The sequence below is a fragment of the Arachis stenosperma genome, chromosome 7 (assembly GCF_014773155.1).
Source record: "Arachis stenosperma cultivar V10309 chromosome 7, arast.V10309.gnm1.PFL2, whole genome shotgun sequence".
Taxonomy (NCBI): domain Eukaryota; kingdom Viridiplantae; phylum Streptophyta; class Magnoliopsida; order Fabales; family Fabaceae; genus Arachis; species Arachis stenosperma.
This window is the reverse complement of record NC_080383.1, coordinates 43,017,337-43,037,964: the sequence shown is the minus strand read 5'-3', so window position 1 is coordinate 43,037,964 and position 20,628 is coordinate 43,017,337. Positions and strand designations below refer to the sequence as shown.

Here is a 20,628-nt window from a genome sequence, read left to right as displayed (position 1 = left end):
ATAGTTTTCAATCAAATCTTTTTGACTTCTAATTTCAAAATCTTTTTCAAAAAAACACTTGATTTCTTTTCCACTTTCAATTTTCGAAAATTATCAATCAAATTTTCAAAATGTTTTCAAAATCTTTTGATTGAATTTTCAAAAATTCTCTTCCCTCCTCCTCACATCCTTTTATTTATGGAGTACTACTCCTTCTTAATGCACAATTCGAACCTTACCTAATTAAAGTTCGAATTCTTCTTCTCCTTCTTCTTTCTATTTCTCTTTTCCTCTGACACTTCAAGGAATCTCTATACTGTAACATAGAGGATTCCACATTTTCTTGTTCTCTTCTCTTTCATATGAGCAGGAGCAGAGACAAAGGCATTCTTGTTGAAGCTGATCCTGAACCTGAGAGGACCCTGAAGAGAAAGCTAAGAGAAGCCAAAGCACAACTCTCTTTAGAGGACCTGACCGAATTCTTCAAGGAAGAAGAACCCATGGCAGCCGAAAACAACAACAATGCCAACAATGCAAGGAAGGTGCTGGGTGACTTTACTGCACCTACTCCTGATTTCTATGGGAGAAGCATCTCTATCCCTGCCATTGGAGCAAACAACTTTGAGCTTAAGCCTCAATTAGTTTCTCTAATGCAACAGAATTGCAAGTTCCATAGACTTCCAATGGAAGATCCTCATCAGTTTTTAGCTGAATTCTTGCAAATCTGTGACACAGTCAAGACTAATGGGGTTGACCCTGAGGTCTATAGACTGATGCTATTCCCTTTTGCTGTAAGAGACAGAGCTAGGATATGGTTGGACTCTCAACCTAAAGAAAGCCTGGACTCTTGGGAAAAGCTAGTCAATGCCTTCTTGGCAAAGTTCTTTCCACCACAAAGATGGAGTAAGCTTAGAGTGGAAGTCCAAACCTTCAGACAGAAGGATGGAGAATCCCTCTATGAAGCTTGGGAAAGATACAAACAATTAATCAGAAAATGTCCTTCTGACATGCTTTCTGAATGGAGCATCATAGGTATTTTCTATGATGGTCTCTCTGAACTATCCAAGATATCTTTGGATAGCTCTACTGGAGGATCTCTTCATCTGAAGAAGACGCCTGCAGAAGCTCAAGAATTGATTGAAATGGTTGCAAATAACCAATTCATGTACACTTCTGAAAGAAATCCTGTGAACAATGGGACTAGTCAGAAGAAAGGAGTTCTTGAGATTGACACTCTGAATGCCATTTTGGCTCAGAATAAAATATTGACTCAACAAGTCAATTTGATTTCTCAAAGTCTGTCTGGAATGCAAAATGCACCAAGCAGTACTAAGGAAGCTTCATCTGAGGAAGAAGCCTATGATCCTGAGAACCCTTCAATGGAAGAGGTGAATTACCTAGGAGAACCCTATGGAAACACCTACAATTCTTCATGGAGAAATCACCCCAATTTCTCATGGAAGAATCAAGAGAGACCTCAACAAGGTTTCAATAACAATAATGGTGGAAGAAACAGGTTTAGCAATGGCAAGCCTTTTCCATCATCTTCTCAGCAACAGACAGAGAGTTCTAAGCAGAATACTTCTGACTTAGCAACAATGGTCTCTGATCTAATAAAGACCACTCAAAGTTTCATGAATGAAACAAGGTCCTCCATAAGAAATTTGGAAGGACAAGTGGGTCAGCTGAGCAAGAAAGTTACTGAACTCCCTCCTAGCACTCTCCCAAGTAATACAGAAGAAAATCCAAAAGGAGAGTGCAAAGCCATAGACATGGCCGAATATGGAGAGGAAAGAGAGGAGGAGGACGCCACTGAGGAAGACCTCAGTGGGCGTGTACCAATCTCCTCTGAGTTCCTCAATGAGGAACAATGGGAATCTGAGGCTCAAAATGAGACCATAGAGATTCCATTGGACTTACTTCTGCCATTCATGAGCTCTGATGAGTATTCTTCCTCTGAAGAGGATGAGTATATCACTGAAGAGCAAGTTGCGAAATACCTTGGAGCAATCATGAAGCTAAATGACAAGTTGTTTGGAAATGAGACTTGGGAGGATGAACCACCTTTGCTCACCAAAGAATTGGATGACTTGTCTAGACAGAAACTGCCTCAAAAGAGGCAGGATCCTGGGAAGTTTTCTATACCTTGTACCATAGGCACCATGACCTTCAAGAAGGCCTTGTGTGACTTAGGGTCAAGTGTAAACCTCATGCCCCTCTCTGTAATGGAGAAATTAGGGATCTTTGAGGTGCAAGCTGCAAAAATCTCACTAGAGATGGCAGACAACTCAAGAAAACAAGCTCATGGACTTGTAGAGAATGTTTTGGTGAAAGTTGAAGACCATTACATCCCTACTGATTTCATAGTCCTAGAGACTGGGAAGTGCATGGATGAATCCATCATCCTTGGCAGACCCTTCCTAGCCACAGCAAAGGCTGTGATTGATGTTGATAGAGGAGAGTTGATCATTCAAGTGAATGGAGAATCCTTGGTGTTTAAGGCCCAAGGACATCCCTCTATCATCATGGAGAGGAAGCATGAAGAGCTTCTCTCAAATCAGAGACAAACAGAGCCCCCACAGTCAAACTCTAAGTTTGGTGTTGGGAGGCCACAACCAAACTCTAAGTTTGGTGTTGAACCCCCACATTCAAACTCTAAGTTTGGTGTTGGGAGGTTCCAACATTGCTCTGATCATTTGTGAGGCTCCATGAGAGCCATCTGTCAAGCTACTGACATTAAAGAAGCGCTTGTTGGGAGGCAACCCAATGTTTTATAGTTAATTATTTTCTTTTACTATTTTATCTTTTTTTTTGTAGGTTGATGATCATAAGAAGTCACAAAAACAATGAAAAAAGCAAAAACAGAATGAAAAACAGGAAGAAAAATAGCACACCCTGAAGGAGAAGAAGCTGGCGTTCAAACGCCAGTAATGCTAGCTGTTGGGCGTTTAACGCCCAGTCTGGCACCATTCTGGGCGTTTAACGCCAGAAAGGGGCACCAGACTGGCGTTAAACGCCAGAAAAGGGCAACAACCTGGCGTTAAATGCCAGGAATGGGCACCAGCCCGGCGTTTAACGCCAGAAATAGCTCAAAACGTGATTTTGAGCAACATTTGGTGCAGGGATGACTTTTCCTTGACACCACAGGATCTGTGGACCCCACAGGACCCCACCATCAATCTCTCTCTTCTTCCCCCACTCACCAATCACCTCAATACCTCTTCCCCAAAAACCCTTCACCTATCAAATCCCATCTTTCTCTTCACCACTCACATCCATCCTTCATAAATCCCCACCAACCTCACCCTTCAAATTCAAACCACTTTCCCTCCCAAACCCACCCATCATGGCCGAACCATTACCCCCCTCTCTCCTATATATACCCTTCTTCAACCCTTCATTTTCACACAACCTAAACACCCCTTCTTTCCCTTCTTGGCCGAACACACCACCTTCCCCCTCTTCCTCATTTCTTCTTCTTCTACTCTCTTCTTTCTTCTTTTGCTCGAGGACGAGCAAACATTTTAAGTTTGGTGTGGTAAAAGCGTTGCTTTTTCATAACCATTATGGCATCCAAGGCCGGAGAAACCTCTAAAAAGAGGAAAGGGAAGGCAAAGGCTTCCACCTCCGAGTCATGGGAGATGGATAGATTCCTCTCAAGGGTGCATCAAGTCCACTTCTATGAAGTTGTGGCCTTGAAGAAGGTGATCCCCGAGGTCCCCTTTTCACTCAAAAAGGGTGAATATCCGGAGATCCGCCATGAGATCCGAAGAAGAGGTTGGGAAGTACTCACCAACCCCATTCAACAAGTCGGAATCTTGATGGTTCAAGAGTTCTATGCCAATGCATGGATCACCAAGAACCATGACCAAAGTGTGAACCCGAATCCCAAGAATTATCTCACTATAGTTCGGGGGAAATACTTGGATTTTAGTCCGGAGAGTGTGAGGGTGGCGTTCAACTTGCCTATGATGCAAGGAGATGAGCATCCTTACACTAGAAGGGTCAACTTTGATCAAAGGTTGGACCAAGTCCTCACAACCATATGTGAAGAGGGCGCGCAATGGAGGCAAGATTCAAGAGGAAAGCCGGTTCAATTGAGAAGGCATGACCTCAAGCCCGTGGCTAGAGGATGGTTAGAGTTCATACAACGCTCAATCATTCCCACTAGCAACCGGTCCGAAGTTACCATAGACCGGGCCATCATGATTCATAGCATCATGATTGGAGAAGAAGTAGAAGTTCATGAGGTTATAGCTCAAGAACTCTACAAGGTGGCGGACAAGACCTCCACTTTGGCAAGGTTAGCCTTTCCTCATCTCATCTGTCACCTCTGTTATTCAGTTGGAGTTGACATAGAGGGAGATACCCCCATTGATGAGGACAAGCCCATCACCAAGAAAAGGATGGAGTACACAAGAGACCCCTCTCATCAAGAGATCCCTGAGATCCCTCAAAGGATGCACTTTCCTCCACAAAATTATTGGGAGCAATTAAACACCTCCCTAGGAGAGTTGAGTTCCAACATGGGACAACTAAGGGTGGAGCATCAAGAACACTCCATTCTCCTCCATGAAATTAGAAAAGACCAAAGAATTATAAGGGAGGAGCAACAAAGACAAGGAAGAGACATTGAGGAGCTCAAGCACTCCATAGGATCTTCAAGAGAAAGAAAGAGCCGCCATCACTAAGGTGGACCCGTTCTTTAATTTCCTTGTTCTTTATGCTTCTGTTTTTCGATTTTTATGCTTATGGTTATCCATGTTTGTGTCCTGTGATCATTAGTGTCTTAGTGTCTATGCCTTAAAGTTATGAATGTCCTATGAATCCATCACCTTTCTTGAATAAAAACGTGCTTAATTGAAAAGGAAAGAATTGCATGAAATCTGAATTTTATAATAGTTTAATTATCTTGATGTGGTGGCAACACTTTTGTTCTCTGAATGTATGCTTGAACAGTGCATATGTCTTTTGAATTTGTGGTTCATGAATGTTGGCTCTTGAAAGAATGATGAAAAAGGAGACATGTTACTGAGGATCTGAAAAATCATTAAAAATGATTCTTGAAGCAAGAAAAAGCAGAAAAAAAAAAAAGAGAAAAAGCAAACGAAAAAAAAAAAACCGAAAAAAAAAAGAAAGAAAAAGAAAGAAATAAAGTTGTGATCCAAGGCAAATAAGAGTGTGCTTAAGAACCCTGGACACCTCTAATTGGGGACTTTAGCAAAGCTGAGTCACAATCTGAAAAGGTTCACCCAATTATGTGTCTGTGGCATGCATGTATCCGGTGGTAATACTGGAAGACAGAGTGCTTTGGGCCACGGCCAAGACTCAAAAAATAGCTATGTTCAAGAATCATCATACTTTACTAGGAGAATCACTAACACTATCTGGATTCTGAGTTCCTAAAGAAGCCAATCATTCTGAATTACAAAGGATAGAGTGAGATGCCAAAACTATTCAGAGACAAAAAGATAAAAGCCCCGCTCATCTAATTAATACTGATCTTCATAGATGTTTTTGGAGTTCATTTCATATTCTCTTCTTTTTATCTTATTTGATTTTCAGTTGCTTGGGGACAAGCAACAATTTAAGTTTGGTGTTGTGATGAGCGGATAATTTGTACACTTTTTGGCATTGTTTTTAGTATATTTTTAGTATGATCTAGTTAGTTTTTAGTATATTTTTTTTAGTTTTTAGTTAAAATTCACTTTTCTGGACTTTACTATGAGTTTGTGTGTTTTTCTGTGATTTCAGGTATTTTCTGGCTGAAATTGAGGGACCTGAGCAAAAATCTGATCCAGAGACTCAAAAGGACTGCAGATGCTGTTGGATTCTGACCTCCCTGCACTCGAAGTGAATTTTCTGGAGCTACAGAAGCCCAATTGGCGCGCTCTCAACGGCGTTGGAAAGTAGACATCCTGGGCTTTCCAGCAATATATAATAGTCCATACTTTGCCCAAGATTTGATGGCCCAAACCGGCGTTCAAAGTCACCTCAAGAAATTCCAGCGTTAAACGCCGGAACTGGCACCTAATTGGGAGTTAAACGCCCAAACTGGCACTAAAGCTGGCGTTTAACTCCAAGGAAAGTCTCTACACGAAATTTCTTCATTGCTCAGCCCAAACACACACCAAGTGGGCCCGGAAGTGGATTTTTATGTCATTTACTCATCTATGTACTAGTTTTCTATAAGTAGGACCTTTTACTATTGTATGAAAACATCTAGGACTTTTGGTAGCTATCTTTGTTTTATGCTATCTTAGACCTTTGGGAGGCTGGCCATTCGGCCATGCCTAGACCTTATGCTTATGTATTTTCAACGGTGGAGTTTCTACACACCATATATTAAGGTGTGGAGCTCTGCTGTACCTCGAGTATTAATGCAATTACTATTGTTCTTCCATTCAATTCCGCTTGTTCTTTGTCCAAGATATCACTTGTTCTTCAACATGATGAAGGTGATGATTGACGCCCATCACCATTCTCACCCATGAACAAGGTGACTGACAACCATTCTTGTTCTACAAGCATCTGAGGCTTAGTGAATATCTCTTGGATTCCTGATTGCACGATGCATGGTTGATCGCCTGACAACCGAGTGCTCGCCTGACAAACGAGCCAACCATTCCGTGAGATCAGAGTCTTCGTGGTATAGGCAAGAACTGATGGCGGCATTCAAGAGAATCCGGAAGGTCTAACCTTGTCTGTGGTATTCTGAGTAGGATTCAATGATTGAATGACTGTGACGTGCTTCAAACCTGTAACCTACTGGGCGTTAGTGACAGACGCAAAAGAGTGATTCTATTCCGGTAGGGGAGGGAACCAAACCGGTGATTGGCAGCACTGTGACAGAGTGCGTGCATTAGCTTTCACTGCGCGGATGGGAGGTAGCTGCTGACAACAGTGAAACCCTACATGAGCTTGCCATGGAAAGGAGTAAGAAGGATTGGATGAAGGCAGTAGGAAAGCAGAGAGACGGAAGGGAAGGCATCTTCATACGCTTGTCTGAAGCTCTTACACCAATGATATACATAAGTATCACTATCTTTATCTTTATATTATTTTCGTTCATCATCATATACATTTGAGTTTGCCTGACTAAGATTTACAAGATGACCATAGCTTGCTTCAATACTAACAATCTCCGTGGGATCGATCCTTACTCACGTAAGGTATTACTTGGACGACCCAGTGCACTTGCTGGTTAGTTGTGCGAAGTTGTAGTGATCACAATTTCGCGCACCACCTGTATTCCTTTTGCATTGACATGAACTTACATTGTCTTTCATTACCCACTCTCTTTCCCATTGTTGTACATTTTGTACCACTGGCATGCGATGGCTTCTATTATTTTCTCACGTACATGTTGAAGCTTCCATGTAAATGAGACCCTTATCATTTGGCATTAACCCATCCATACTTCATTTATTTTCTTATCTTTATTTCTGGGTTACTTTTCTTCCCTTTTTCTTTCAGGATGGCCACCCGGAGGGGAACCGGAAGACGTTTACATGGAGAGACAAGACAAGTCCATCTACACGATTTTTGGAGAGAAGCATCAGTTGGAACAACCCGTCCACCTGCACATCTTCGCATGCACCGAGGACGGTGCAATCTTTAAGTATGGGGAGGTCGATACCGATCTCCATGGGTTAGCTATTTTCTTCTTTTCAACACCATTGTTTTATTTTCTTTGTTTATTCATTATTGCATTTGCATATTTGATTGCATGTTTGTTTGATTTTTTGCATATTTTGCCACTTGGTTGAAGTAATATTTTCTTTTTCAAGAAACTTTTATAGTATTTCACTAATTTAAATTTTAAAAATTTGTGCTAAATTTGTTTGAAGTTGTATTTGAAACATGGTTTTTGAGCCAAAGAACACACAACTTGTGAGATTTTTAGCTTAATTGCATGGTTACATTGTTTAACCATAATATTTTATTCTTGTGTGTTTTCTTCTCTATAATTGCAATCTTTACTTTGTTCTATTCTATATGTCCATTATTTAGTATATTTACATGCTTGCATTTGAGGCCATTGTTTGATTCTAGCTCAAGTTCCCAAATTAGCCTACCTTTACATCACCCTTGTTAGCCCCCTTGAGCCTTTAAATCCCCTCTTGTTTTATAACCACATTACTAGCCTTAAGTAGAAAAACAAAATAAAAATCCCAAGTTGAATCCTTGGTTAGCTTCAGATAGAAATTGTGTAATTATTTAAGTGTGGGGAAACTTTATGGGAACACGGATGATAGAAACAAGGTAGAAAGTTAAAAAGAATAAAGATATTTCAAAATAAAAATTTTTTGGGAAGCATGCTCATGTGAAATCAAAGTAATTAAATTACCATGTGCATATAAAAAAAATTTCAGTATTTAAATAAAGGGGATACAAAAGAATTCCCCAAATACAAAATAAAGCAATGCACATGGGACAAAATTCAAAAATAAGTTTGATACATGAGCATGTAATACAAAAGTGGAAAAAATTTGGGTAGCTAGGTAAAGAATTTTAAATTTTATAAAGTATGTATATGTTAGGTGAGATCTTAGACTAATCAAGGATTCACTCTGTTAGCTCACTTAGCCTTATAAATACATCCCTACCTTTACCTCAGCCCAATTACAACCTTGAAAAGACCTCATGATGTTTGCATTAGTATACTAAATATTTGTTGATTGGTTAGCTGAAGAACAAAGTTTAGAAAGTATGATTAGAGAAGATTAGAGTGAAGTACCCTATACACTTGAGAGATTAGAGTGATATACACTACCAGTGAGGGTTCAATGCTTGATTCTATGTTCCCTGCTTTTATGAGCTATCTTCTTACAAGTTTACTTATTTTCACTGTATGATTTGAATTAGTAAAATCCAGTTCATATTTATTCTTGAAGGATTTATTTACTTTTTTTTACCAAGTAGGTAGAAACATTTTGCATGTAGTTGCATTCACATTCATAGGCTGCATTGCATGAGTCTTGCCTTTCCCTATTCATTTATTTGGTCTCCTTGAGTTTAGCATGAGGACATGCTAATGATTAAGTGTGGGTAGGTTGATAAATCACTATTTTATGGTTTATATTGTATTTAATTGAGTGGTTTTATCAAGCTTTTCACCCACTTATTCATAAGATTTGCATGATTTTACAATTCCTTCCTAGTTTAGTTCTATGATTGAAAACATGCTTCTTTGGTCTTAATTTAGCTAATCTTAATCCTCTCTTATTACCATTCGATACCTTGATCTGTGTGTTAAGTGTTTCAGGCTTCATAGGGCAGGAATGGCTTAGAGAATAAAGAGGAAGCGTGCAAAAATGGAAGGAACACAAGGAATTGAGGAGATGACCAACGAGAAGTCACGCGGTCGCATGGCTCACGCGACTGCGCGAAATGAAAGAAATCAGAGAGATGCGTTCACGTGCCTGACGCGACCGCGCGGATTGGAAGCTGCACGAACGACGCGAAAGCGTGGACGATGCGCACGCAAGGTACAAGAAATGCTAAGTGATGCGAACGCGTGGACAACGCGGACGCATGACGTGCGCGATTTGCAGAATTACAAAAGTCGCTGGCAGAGATTCTGGGCCGCATTTCAACCCAGTTTTCGGCCTAGAAACACAGATTAAAGTCAGGGAACTTGCAGAGACTCAACATGCTTTTCATTACTCACAATTTTAGGTTTTAGATGTAGTTTTTAGTGAGAGAGGTTCTCTCCTCTCTCTTAGGATTAGGATTAGGATTAGAATTTATTTTAGGATTAGGATTTCTTTTCACTTCAAGATTATTTCATCCTCATATCAGGTTCAATGTTCCTTTTATTTATTTCCTCAATTTAGTTTATGGATTTCTATGTTCAATTCGACTTCTTTATTTGGCTACAACTGCCCATGTTATATTTGATAGCTTTATTAATTCATGATTTTGAGGTATTTCAGATCTAAGATTCTTATTTAGCTTTTTATATTCTTGGCTTTAATTGATTAACTAGAAGCTCTTGAGTTACCAACTATTCATGATTGATTGTTATGTCGGCTAATTAACTGGAATTCCACTAACTCTAGTCTTTCCTTAGGATTTGGCTAGGACTTGGGAAATCTAACCAATTAGTTCACTGGACTTTCCTTTGCTTACGCAAAGGTTAACTAAGTGGGATTAACTTCCATTCTTATAGGAGTAACTAGGATAGGACTTCTGATATTTCATATCTTGCCAAGAGTTTATTTTATAGTTATTTATTTATTTTAATTGTCATTTGAATTACTTGTCATACTTCTTCCTTATTTCCAAAACCCCCAATTTTACCTTTTTCAAAGCCAATAATAAGAACATACCTCCCTGCGATTCCTTGAGAAGACGACCCGAGGTTTAAATACTTCGGTTATCAATTTATTTTGGGGTTTGTTACTTGTGACAACCAAAACTTTTGTAAGAAAGGTTGATTGCTTGGTTTAGTAACTATACTTACAACGAGAGTTTACTATAACTTCTAAACCATCAATCTTCAGTTCTTCAATCAGCAATAAGATCTCTTCCCTTCTACGTCACCCTAAGAAAAGGAAAAAGGTTTGAATGGACAACGGAGTGCGAGCAAGCCTTCCAAGATTTCAAAAAGTTCTTGGGATAGCCACCTATCCTAACTCGGCCACGGGAAGGAGAACCACTCGTATTGTACCTCGCGGTAGGAAGTCAGGCCGTGGCCTCAACATTAGTCCGAGAAGACGACAGTGGGCAACAACCCGTATACTTCATCAGTAAAGCATTACAAGGAGCCGAGCTGAACTACCAAAAAATAGAAAAGTTTGCCTACGCTCTCATACTAACATCCCGACGACTCTGTCCATACTTCCAAGCCCACACCATTAGGGTTCGGACCAACCAGCCCATAAAAGGGATTTTACAGAAAATAGACCTGGTGAGCAGAATCCTGTAATGGGCAGTCGAGTTATCCGAATTCGATCTCCACTACGATGCTCGAACTGCCATCAAATCACAACACCTGGACGACTTTATTACAGAATTTATAGACACACTAGAAATCCCCAAAGAATGGAATCTCTATGTGGATGGTTCCTCAAATAAGACGGGAAGCGGCGCATGTGTGATAATTGAAAGCGACCAAGGAACCCAAATCGAACTCTCCCTTAAATTCGGGTTCCCTACCTCAAACAACCAAGCGGAATATGAGGCACTACTAGCTGGTTTGAAGCTGGCTAAGGAGGTTGGAGCTCAAAAACTTATCATCTTCAGCGACTCACAGGTAGTCACTTCGCAAATATCAGGAAGCTACCAAGCCAAAGATCCCACCATGAAAAAGTACCTGGACAAAACCAGGGAACAGCTCGGACAAATCAGAGAATACGAGATCCATCACATACCCCGAGAACAGAATGCCCGAGCTGACGCACTCTCAAAACTAGCCAGCACCAAACCTGGGGGCAACAATAGAAGTCTCATCCAAGAAATTCTGCAGAACCCATCAATCTCGGAAGAAGAAGTAATTCTGGCAATAACAGGTCAGGATCAAGGATAGATGACTCCCATAATTAACACCTCAAAACAGAAGCACTCCTCACAGAGGAAAAAGAGGCAAAGAGATTAAAACGGGAGGTACAATACTACACTATCATAAACAATACTCTATACAGAAGAGGGATTTCAATACCATTGTTAAAGTGTGTACCGACTTCTCACACAAAGGAAGTTCTAGAAGAAGTACACAGTGGCATTTATGGCAATCACCTCGGAGCGCAAGCACTAACCAAAACAGTACTTCGGGCAGGATTTTATTGGCCAACTTTACAAAAGAAAGCCACACAGTTCGTAAAGGCATGTCCATCATGCCAGAAACATGCCAACTTTCACATCGCCCCACCAGAGGAACTCATCAGCGTGACCTCACCTTGGCCATTCGCAAAATGGGGACTCGATCTTCTTGGACCCTTCCTTCAGGGATCAGGACAAGTTAAATTCCTCATAGTAGAGATAGACTATTTCACAAAGTGGATCGAGGCAGAACCCCTAGCTAACGCTACTACTCAAAGAAGTCAAAAATTCTTATATAGGAACATTGTTACAAGGTTCGGGGTTCCATACTCCATCACCACAGACAATGGTACCCAGTTCACAGACGCGGGCTTCAGAAAGCTAGCGGCTGACTTGAATATAAAATAACAATTCACTTTCGTAGAACATCCCCAAGCCAATGGACAAGCCGAAGCTGCCAACAAAGTCATACTGGCCGGGCTGAAATGAAGATTACAGGACGCAAAGGGAGCCTGGGCCGAGGAGCTCCCACAAGTCCTATTGGCATATTGAACAATGCCATATTCCACCATAAAGGAATCACCCTTCCGATTAGCGTACAGAATGGAGGCAATGATCCCAGTGGAGATTGAAGAAAGGTCGCCTAGAGTGATTCACTATAATGAAGAAGCCAACTCCCAACTTCAAAGGGAAGAACTCGACCTACTTCTGGAAGTCTGAGAAAGAACTCAAATTAGGGAAGAAGCATTAAAACGACGAATAGCTGCGAGATACAATCAAAAGGTAGTACAGCGAGTTTTTGCTGAGAATGACCTCGTCCTAATCCGAAATGATATCGGAACAGCCTGACCTGGAGAAGGAAAGCTGGCAGTAAACAGGAAAAGACCCTACCGAGTCATAGAAGTACTTGGAAAGGGCTACTACAGACTGTCTGAACACGATGGACGAGAGCTTCCTAGGTCATGGCATGCCTGCAACCTAAGAAGGTACTATAGTTAGGGATGATAAAGGATCTTAGGATAAGGCGCACTCTTTTTCCTGAAAAGGTTTTTTAATGAGGCGCCAAGCCAAGGCCTACAAATCACCCGACTTAGAGGGTTAACCTCCCGCATGTATATATTTGCATTTTCTTTTGAATAAAATCTGTTTAGATCTTCTACAAATGCTCAAGCCACATTAATCTAAAACATTCATCGTCTGATTATAAAGCTACAGATCGGCAGAAAGTGAAAATTGAATTCACTACGCGATCACAATAAAGACCAAAGATGAAAACCATATTCATTAAAAGGTCGACCAAAACGGGGGTTAAACCCAATCTCTACTAAAATCGGTAAAGATGAAAGCAGAATAATGCAAGAAGTTATAGAAAGTGATCCATAGAAAGGACCTGACGAGGTCCTAATAAAATGGATTGCTATAAAATAACTTAAAGACTGGCCGACCTAAAGAAGTCGGACCAGTCACAATAACCGAAGTTATAAGTAAATCCCTAGAAAGAGGTCTGGCCAGCCCTATAAAAGAGGATTACTATAACTTAGAAGGGCCCGACATGACGAAGTCGGCCCAAGACATAAAGTTATAAAAGTAATCCCTGAAAGAGACCTGAGCAAGGTCCAAGAAAAAGGATTACAAAAATAACTTAGAAGGGCCCAACATGACGAGGTCGGCCCAAGATATAAAGTTATAAAAGTAATCCCTGAAAGATACCTGAGCAAGGTCCAAGAAAGAGGATTAAAAAAATAACTTAGAAGGGCCCGACATGACGAGGTCGGCCCAAGACATAAAATTTATAAAAGTAATCCCTAAAAGAGACCTGAGCAAGGTCCAAGAAAGAGGATTACAAACATAACTTAGAAGGGCCCGACATGATGAAGTCGGCCCAAAACATAAAGTTATAAAAAGTAATCCCTAAAAGAGACCTGGACAAGGTCCAAAAAAGAGGATTACAAAGTAACTTGGAAACGTCCGACATGATGAAATCGGCCCAAAACATAAAGCTACAAAGTAACCCCTGAAAGAGACCTGAACAAGGTCCAAAAAAGAGGGTTACAAAGTGACTCGGAAGGGTCCGACATGATGAAGTCGGCCCAAAACATAAAGCTACAAAGTAACCCTTGAAAGAGACCTAAAAAAGGTCCAAAAAAGAGGGTTACAAATAAGAACTTGGGCAAAAACCGACCTGATGAAATCGACAACCTCAGCATTATACAATGTAATCCCTAACAAAGACATGAACAAAGTTCAAACAAAATTGCTGAAAAATAACATCAGGCAAAGGAATCAAGCCAATCAGGTCAGACCAAGCTCCAACACTCCCAAAGCCTACAACGGTACCAAGACAAGTGCAGACATATATAAAAACACAAAGTTATAATAATAGCAAGCTTCAAAGGCCACCAAAGTCAGCCCAAAAAGCCTGGAAACTACTTTGTTTTTCAAAATAAAGTTGCTAAACAAGCAACTAAGAGAGTGTCAACAGTCAACAAACACCATTTACAAAAATAAAAGATCAAAAGCCCACAGGCAGGGCCATACGCAAACATATCAGGAATAACTAAAGAGGATCTAGAGGTTTCCTAGTAACCGCATTAACACGGGGTGAAGGAGGACGAGTTTGGAGAGGCACAGCATCCACTGTCCCATCCTCCCGGTTCAGGATTTGGCAGTCAAGTTCTGGCTCAATTCCGGCTGAAGGAGCTGAAGAAGTCGGCACAACAGAAGCCTTGGCGGCAGGTGCAGGAAGATGTTCAACATCATCATCGTCAGGGTCGTCGGGGACAATCTTACTGTCACTTACAACATTGTCAAGGCTGAAGAGAGTGAGGTCAAGCTCGGGTGCAAGGACCCAAACCTGCTCCTTTAGGTTCTCATAAGCCGCAGTCACACTACCCATAAGGTGACCCTGAAGCTCGGAATAATCATCTCGGGCAGTCTCCAAATCACCCCTAAGACGCACCACTTCTCGGTAGGCCAAAACATAGCTCTCCTTATGCTTTAACGCCGTGTCTTCAGCCAGCTTCACAGAAGCCGCCAAAGCCGCAGAGCTAGCCTTTTCACCCTCTAACTCCTTCTCCACCTTCCCCAACTTTACCTCCAGCTCCTCCTTCAAACCTTTTATCCTATCAAACTCCGACTTAGCTCCATCATAAAAAACTTTGTAGCATGAACCGGGATACCCTGAGCAGTTCAAAAAAGAGCCGCACCCATATGAGCCATCTTCACACTGCTTCTAGTTATGAACTCTAGGTGATGAAGAATGAAGACATCATACATTGAAAGGCCTCCATAGAGGGTAATTTGCTGGTTGACAAACTTGACAGCATTAAAATCAGGGGCATCAAGGTTAAAGGGCTCAGATGTTTTTTGCTTTTATGGAGGAGGAGTGCCAAAGGCAGCAGCTGAAGTTTGGGGAGGGTCAGCCAGACGAACCCGAGGAGTAGGGATCACCCTCCTTGGCTCGGGTGAACTCGGTACAAATGGCTTCACCTGAACTTGAGAAGACCCCTCTCCTGCCGCCTTGGCCGATATGCTTTGAGCAGCAGCAGCCTTCCTCGTTTTTTTGAAGGCCTTCATGGAGTCATTATTTTTTGACATATCTGAAAAACAGAATTAACCATAGTAAAGGATTACAATCACAAAATAAGAGGAAGCAAAGCTAAGAAACAAAGAATAAAAACAAGTCAGACAGTACCCAATGCAGTTCGGACCAGGGACGGATCCCCTAGAAACTTTTTGGTGTCAAGATGGGGGGGTTCCCCCCATATGTCCTCTAGAACAACCACAAAGCCCGCTCAACCTCGTCAAGCATCTCCCATGTATAACGAGACACTGTCACATTCTTTTGCCACTCCAGAAGAAAAGCAGGCTCATCATTTTCATCAAGAAAAAAGGGGCGGGCCCCCTCAACAGCTCGAACTTTAAAGAAATAGTTCTTAAAGTCCTTAAAGGACTCGTCATACATGGCAAAAACTTTATGCCCCTGAGCAGATCTAAAAGAAACCCAAGAAGCTTTCTTTTTGGAAGAATCCCCAGGCTTGGCTGAAACGAAAAGATAAAGAAAAAGAGTCTGAGAAGGTTTGACGCCTAATTCATGACAAAGCACCTGAAAGATCTTGATAAAACCCCATGAATTCGGGTGAAGCTGGGATGGGGTAGCGTTACACGACCACAACAAGTAGGTCTCAAAAGCAGTAAAAGAAAAAGTAATGTTCAATTCGCTGAAAAAATATTCATAGGCGTAGAAGAAAGGACGCTCCCCCTCGACCAAAATCGGAAAGCAAACCCTCTCGCCAGAATCAGGCGCTACAAGCTCATAATCCCTCTCCTGGGCACCGCTACCACAAACCCTATGATGTTTTCTCAGCTCTACACAAAACTCAGCATCCACAACAGAAACACACATTAAGACAAGGGAGTCCAACCAGTCGGACATCCCCTCGGGTACTTTAGAAGACGTTTCTACAATATTTTTGCGAGAAGACATGGCCAACTAGTCCTACAATCAAAGAAAAGATGGATTACTAAAACTTCTCGAAGTACTAATCAAACACCTCAGGCAAGCCAACGAAGAGCAACTTGGGCATAAATGGATACAACTCAACATAAAGCAAGCAAATAAGTGAAAAGTCAGGCATAGCAAACAAAAGGAAACCCCGAAACTTATGCCAAAAGATCCAGGGGCATCCTTTGGAGGCAGCAGAAAAATAAGGAGACAGGAAAAATTTTCAAGTCTACATCCTGGAATCTCTCAAACGGAAGAAATCCTCCTTCTAACCACAATGCTTCAAAATACAAGACAGTCATAAAAATGTCATCATCACCCAATAGTCTACAGCAAATGGAAAAGCATGCCAAGTAGAATGGTATGCGAAATTGTGATCACTACTTTTCACAACTCAAATAATCCCTAGTAATGGCCCCAAAGACTTGGTGCTCAATACCATGGCATAAACACAACTTCGCACAACTAACCAGCAAGTGCACTGGGTCGTCCAAGTAATAAACCTTACGCGAGTAAGGGTCGATCCCACGGAGATTGTTGGTATGAAGCAAGCTATGGTCACCTTGTAAATCTTAGTCAGGCAGACTCAAATGGGTATGGGTGATATACGAATAAAACATAAAGATAAAGATAGAGATACTTATGTATATCATTGGTGAGAGCTTCAGATAAACGTATGAAGATGCTTTGCCCCTTCCGTCTCTCTGCTTTCCTACTGTCTTCATCCAATCCTTCTTACTCCTTTCCATGGCAAGCTTATGCAAGGGTTTCACCGTTGTCAGTGGCTACCTCCCATCCTCTCAGTGGAAATGTTCAACGCACCCTGTCACGGAGGAACAGAAAAATAGAAGAAAGAGGTAGAAGAATTCGAACTTAGTGAGATAGAGTTCGAATTGTGCATTGAGGAGGAGTTTTACTCCATAAATAGAGGTTTGTGAGAAGAGGGGAAGAAATTTCGAAAATTAAATTAAAAAGATTTTAAAAACATTTTGAAAAACTTTAATTGATTTTCGAAAACCAAGAGTGGGAAAGAAATCAAGTAATTTTTGAAAAAGATTTTGAAATTAGAATTTAAAAAGATATGATTGAAAACTATTTTGAAAAAGATATGACTAAAAAGATATGTTTGAAAAATTATGGTTTTAAAAAGATATGATTGAAAAGATATGATTTGAAAACAATTTTAAAAAGATTTGATTTTAAAAATTAATGACTTGCCTAACAAGAAAAGATATGATTCAAACATTAAACCTTTCTCAACAGAAAAGGCAACATACTTGAAATGTTCAATCAAATCATTAATTGTTAGCAAGTATCTTTGAAAAAGGAAAGAAATTGATTTTGAAAAAGATTTGATTGAGAAGATATGATTTGGAAAAGATTTGATTTTGAAATACTTTGAAAACTTTGAAAAAAATTGATTTGAAAACAAAATCTTCCCTCTTGTGCCATCCTGGCGTTAAACGCCCAGAATGGTGCACATTCTGGCGTTTAACGCCCAAAGCACTACCCTTTTGGGCGTTAAACGCCCAGCCAGGCACTCTGGCTGGCATTTAAACGCCAGTCTGTCCTTCTTCACTGGGCGTTTTGAACGCCCAGCTTTTTCTGTATAATTCCTCTGCTGTATGTTCTGAATCTTCAATTCTCAGTATTATTGACTTGAAAAGACACAAATTAAAAATATTTTTGGGATTTTAATAATGAGGAATAATCAAAATACAACTAAAATCAAATAACAATGCATGCAAGACACCAAACTTAGCAGTTTGTATAGTACGGACACTAACAACATGAGAATGCACATGAGAAACAACAAAACACTCAAGCCAAGAGAATTCAAAGATCAGAGCAAGGAAGTCATCAAGAACATCTTGAAGATTAATGAAGACACATGCATGAATTCGAAAAATGCAAGAAGAACAGAAACATGCAATTGACACCAAACTTAAAATGAGACACTAGACTCAACAAGAAACATACAATATTTTTCTGGTTTTTTATGATTTTGTGAATTTTTTTTTTGGATTTTTCGAAAATTAAGTGGAAAAGAAAATAAAGGTATCAAAATTCTTAATGAGAATTCCAGGAATCATGCAATGTTAGTCTAAAGCTTTAGTCTAAAGGAATTAGACATGGCTAGCCAAGCTTCAGCAGGACATTGCATTCAAGAGCTAAATTGAGGAGAATCAATCAGCTTTGGTGATGACAAGAACATCACCTTGAAACACTAGAATTCATTCTTAAGAACTCTGAAAAATACCTAATCTAAGCAACAAGATGAACCGTCAGTTGTCCATACTCGAAACAATCCCCGGCAACGGCGCCAAAAACTTGGTATGCGAAATTGTGATCACTACTTTTCACAACTCAAATAATCCCTAGTAATGGCCCCAAAGACTTGGTGCTCAATACCATGGCATAAACACAACTTCGCATAACTAACCAACAAGTGCACTGGGTCGTCCAAGTAATAAACCTTACGCGAGTAAGGGTCGATCCCACGGAGATTGTTGGTATGAAGCAAGCTATGGTCACCTTGTAAATCTTAGTCAGGCAGACTCAAATGGGTATGGGTGATATACGAATAAAACATAAAGATAAAGATAGAGATACTTATGTATATCATTGGTGAGAGCTTCAGATAAGCGTATGAAGATACTTTGCCCCTTCCGTCTCTCTGCTTTCCTACTGTCTTCATCCAATCCTTCTTACTCCTTTCCATGGCAAGCTTATGCAAGGGTTTCACCGTTGTCAGTGGCTACCTCCCATCCTCTCAGTGGAAATGTTCAACGCACCCTGTCACGGCACGGCTATCCATCTGTCGGTTCTCAATCAGGCCGGAATAGAATCCAATGATTCTTTTGCGTCTGTCACTAACGCCCCACCCTCAGGAGTTTGAAGCACGTCACAGTCATTCAATCATTGAATCCTACTCAGAATACCACAGACAAGGTTAGACCTTCCGGATTCTCTTGAATGCCGCCATCAGTTCTAGCCTATACCACGAAGATTCTGATCTCACAGAATGGCTGGCTCGGTTGTCAGGCGAGCGCTCGGTTGTCAGGCGATCAACCATGCATCGTGTATCAGGAATCCAAGAGATATTCACCCAATCTAAGGTAGAACGGAGGTGGTTGTCAGTCACACGTTCATAGGTGAGAATGATGATGAGTGTCACGGATCATCACATTCATCAAGTTGAAGAACAAGTGATATCTTGGAACAAGAACAAGCGGAATTGAATAGAAGAACAATAGTAATTGCATTAATACTCGAGGTACAGCAGAGCTCCACACCTTAATCTATGGTGTGTAGAAACTCCACCGTTGAAAATACATAAGAACAAGGTCTAGGCATGGCCGAATGGCCAGCCTCCCAAAGTGATCAAAAGATCTAAAGATCAAACGATTCCAAAGATCAAAAGATGAAAATACAATAGTAAAAGGTCCTATATATAGAGAACTAGTAGCCTAGGGTGTACAGAGATGAGTAAATGACATAAAAATCCACTTCCGGGCCCACTTGGTGTGTGCTTGGGCTGAGCATTGAAGCATTTTCGTGTAGAGACTCTTCTTGGAGTTAAACGCCAGCTTTTGTGCCAGTTTGGGCGTTTAACTCCCACTTTGGTGCCAGTTCCGGCGTTTAACGCTGGGAAATCTGAAGGTGACTTTAAACGCCGGTTTGGGCCATCAAATATTGGGCAAAGTATGGACTATCATATATTGCTGGAAAGCCCAGGATGTCTACTTTCCAACGCCGTTGAGAGCGCGCCAATTGGGCTTCTGTAGCTCCAGAAAATTCACTTTGAGTGCAGGGAGGTCAGAATCCAACAGCATCTGCAGTCCTTTTCAGTCTCTGAATCAGATTTTTGCTCAGGTCCCTCAATTTCAGCCAGAAAATACCTGAAAAATCACAGAAAAACACACAAACTCATAGTAATTTTCAGAAAAGTGAATTTTAACTAAAAACTAATAAAAAGTATACTAAAAACTAACTAAAACTACTAAAAACATACTAAAAATAATGCCAAAAAGCGTACAAATTATCCGCTCATCATAGAACATGATCAAAAAATGCAATCTTTCTCAGAATCAAGCAAGTTCATTTCAAATCAGAAAGCACAATCGGGAGCAGTAACAAAAACCCAAAGCCCTAAGAGCAGCAACTATCAAAATTGACGCACATTGCAGAAATGATCAGACACAAAGCAAGCAAAGAAAGATTCAAACTTCCTAGAAGTAAAAGATCAAAACTTTCTCAAAATGGGATACAAAACAACGAAAGAAGTAAAAGAGCGGAAAGAAGAACCAATCTCGGAAAACTGAAAGCCTCAAATTGAAGGAAGGAAATGGAGTCAGGAAGTCTCCCTCTCACAAACA

At 40.7% G+C, this 20,628-nt stretch overlaps 1 non-coding gene across 1 annotated transcript; it reads right to left on the bottom strand.

Annotated features, from left to right (window-relative positions):
• Positions 1-884: 884 nt before the first annotated feature.
• LOC130942821 (small nucleolar RNA R71) lies at positions 885-992 on the bottom strand. The gene has a single exon (XR_009071371.1). It is a non-coding gene; the product is annotated as a small nucleolar RNA R71 (small nucleolar RNA).
• Positions 993-20,628: the final 19,636 nt, after the last annotated feature.